The sequence below is a fragment of the Mytilus californianus genome, unplaced genomic scaffold (assembly GCF_021869535.1).
Source record: "Mytilus californianus isolate M0D057914Y unplaced genomic scaffold, xbMytCali1.0.p SCAF_5, whole genome shotgun sequence".
Lineage (NCBI taxonomy): Eukaryota > Metazoa > Mollusca > Bivalvia > Mytilida > Mytilidae > Mytilus > Mytilus californianus.
This window is the reverse complement of record NW_026262701.1, coordinates 110,699,011-110,702,325: the sequence shown is the minus strand read 5'-3', so window position 1 is coordinate 110,702,325 and position 3,315 is coordinate 110,699,011. Positions and strand designations below refer to the sequence as shown.

Below are 3,315 nucleotides of genomic sequence, written 5' to 3'. Positions count from 1 at the left end.
AAACTGACTCGTCAGATCGGCACAAATAAAAAAAACAATAATTTAAAGACAAAATTTAGACACATATAGTGCCGATTTAAAAAGACTCGTTGTTACTGAAGGCAAGCTCAAAGCCCATAACAACTAATAAATAAATCCTGTTCTCACAGACTATGTTTTGTTGTTAAAAAAAGTAATAATGTCCACATTAGGCGTGTGATTTTTAGGTTTCCAATGCCATTTAATTTTACGTTTTACACAACGTCACATTTCCTTTTTATCGTTTTGGATAATCGACTGTCCACACCTTGAAATAGAAATATACTGTCATTCAAATAAATTAAAACACTTTCAATTATGAAAGACATATTTATTTCTAGAGGTATATAATACAATCATAGCTCTTGTTCTAAATAATTGTACACCTGAGTTCATTCGTTACACGTCGAGATCAATAATAACAGAACAATGACCCGGAAATATTGTCTGGTGAACTAACATTCCACCGTCTGACCGATATATTCATACGCCTTAGAGTTGTAAACAAACAAGTGTTATATGTAAACATGACACAGCATGCTATTTATACATTTAGTTGGAAAGTTTTTCATATGCTGTATTATTTTATTTCCATTTTTATTACGCAGTACTAATTAAATTCAATATATTTAATAAAGATTAGAAGTGTGAGTCTGCAACAAACGGTTGAACTCGTTACTCTTTCAGTTTCGATTTCTCAAACTGAATACAAAATGTCATAATAAACCGGGAAGTCAAGAAAATATATCAAATTGTATCATAGTAACAAAAGTCTAGAAATTATATCAAATAGTCAAGTATAAAGTTTATAAATCAAACTTATTAAAATCCTTTTCCAGGAAGCTGCTCATCATGGTAGGAGGCCGGTAAAAACCAGATTGCAAATTGTTCTGCGTTTTTTTTTATACCAAATGGACTGCCAAACTTAGTCCAGGTCTGAATCACTATCATAACTAGTATAATGACTCAAACATTCACTGTTTCCATCTTCAGACTTATAATGATCCACACTTTTAGATTTTAATAAAGATTTGAATTGGAGCCGCCTAACAGCTTCCTGTATTAAAGTTTGTTCCCGTAATAATTTTTCTAATGTTTTAGAGGAGTCCATAATTTTCGCTTGATAAGTCTGTTTTTCTTCATTCGAACAAGAACAATTTCTAGAAAAACATCTAGAACATTTCACCGGCAAGAGTGTGTGCAATCCATTACAAGCACGTGTTCGTCGGCTGATTATTTTCACAGGATGATGTCTCCTACATCTAAATGTCAGTTTTTCGCTAATTCTGTGACTTAAAGATTCCACTTCCTTTGAATTAAATGAATTGTCTATATCCACACGTTGAACATCGTGAAATTTCATTCTTAATAATATTATTAATCAACAGAGCCAATGCCGGATTTTTCTTTGTTTACGATCAAATTGCTTGACCTCAAAGTATTAACCTTCCGAGAGATATAGTTCGATTGTGTTTTCTACGAAAAGTTGTATGGTTAAGTTAAGGATAAAATTATTTTATTCTCCAAAAGCTCTTAAAATCTTGTTTTAGTTCACCTCTAATAAAATATAAAATTAGTAAAGATATTTTCAAGTTTAAAAAACACGCACTTATTCTGATCATCCAGTCAGTGACTGATATTTAAAAGTTGTTTACAAACATCTGTTTTTGGTGATTCACTTCTTGGTTGTTTATAATGGTGACTTAAATTTAAACAGAACATATGTTGTTATTATCACACAGTAAACTTTTTCTGAAAAAAAGAAAAACAAGAATTCAAAATATAAACAGGCAATTATAGAGTTGTTAACGTAAAACATTGCAAACGGCATGTCCATGACGCCCTACATACTACATACTGGACAGATAGCCTGAGATTCTTTTCTGGACATATAATTAAGTTTCAACAAACTTATATTTATATTGATGCGTTTTATTTCTATGACATCAATAAATAATTATATCAGCATGTTAATAATATCAACAATTGCATATGTTAGTGGAAACTTATTTACATATTGATTATTGCAAATAATTTACGCATTTGTCAACATGTTAAGTAAATACATATGGAATAGAAAAACATCTTCCACTAAGAAGCAGTTATTTTCCAGAATAGGTTGCAGAAAGAATTTTTGTTATTTTACTTTTTACCTTCGTGATGGCAACTCATCAAAGATAACAGGCTATAGATAGAAATTGTTACAAATGACATGCGTAATTTTCGTGCTTCTTGTTTTTTTTGTTTTTTTTTTGTATTTAGGTTAGTATGGGAAGAATTGTTACGGGGGAATAATTCAAATTACTTAGTAGTATGAATGGAATTTGAAACGACGATTCCGGTACGTGTCGTTTAATTTCTAAACCGCGAACCGTATTTGAAATCCATGCAAGCATATATATAAAATTGAGAATGGAAACGGGGAATGCGTCAAAGAGACAATATACATACTTAAGTCATATCATGGAAGTATTATATTGACAATATAATACTTCAATGGTCATATGTTCTAATTCGTTACGCAAGCAACGTTACATATGACCGCAAATTCTGATCGAGACACCACTTGTACAGACAAGTGGACCTTTTTTAATTAGTATTTGTACAATAAATGTAGCAAGTTAACGTAGACACCGAATAATAGCAGCTGCAACTGGTTGTTGAATATTAATGGTCAAAAAATTTAAATATGTAATATATATTATTAATTTGATACTAATATGCTACTGTACACTTGAACTTTACTGAACGAATGACTTGTAGCCATATCCTTTTTATTTCCCCATCCCCAATAAGTAACCAAGAAAACTAAAGATAAAAAAGTATTCTTCCTAGTTCAAGGACCTATAGTGTATTGCTTTTATACAATGATAATTTCACTACAGAATTATAGACTTTCACCACAAAATGGACCATAATCAAAACCAAAGGAAATCCAATCAAACCATAAGACAATATTATACAAAGATGCTTGGTGAAAGATAATTTGTCATATTTGATCTCCTAGTGAATCGTCACACATTCTTCGACTGTCCAAAAGAAGATTTGAAGATATATGCAGACATGCTCTGATTTTTTTACTTCGAAGATACATCAGAGTTCAAGAGACTTACTTAAACGGAAATATCGGAATCTAATGTTTCACCTACTCGTTCTTGTTTTAAATTTTACATGTAAACCTTCTTAAATACCGAAGTTATGATTGGATCAATTATTATGTCTCTGTCATATTTTTATGAGCCTCGTCGCAATGCTAGTGTACACCATGAGACACAATGCAAGTTAATGAAAGTGGAA

General features: G+C 31.1%; 1 long non-coding RNA gene across 1 annotated transcript; it reads right to left on the bottom strand.

The window, feature by feature from the left end:
- Window positions 1-334: 334 nt before the first annotated feature.
- LOC127700611 (uncharacterized) lies at window positions 335-2,392 on the bottom strand. Its single transcript, XR_007981658.1, has 2 exons — window positions 2,172-2,392; window positions 335-1,770 (listed from the first exon to the last, which is right to left on the bottom strand). It is a non-coding gene; the product is annotated as an uncharacterized LOC127700611 (long non-coding RNA).
- Window positions 2,393-3,315: the final 923 nt, after the last annotated feature.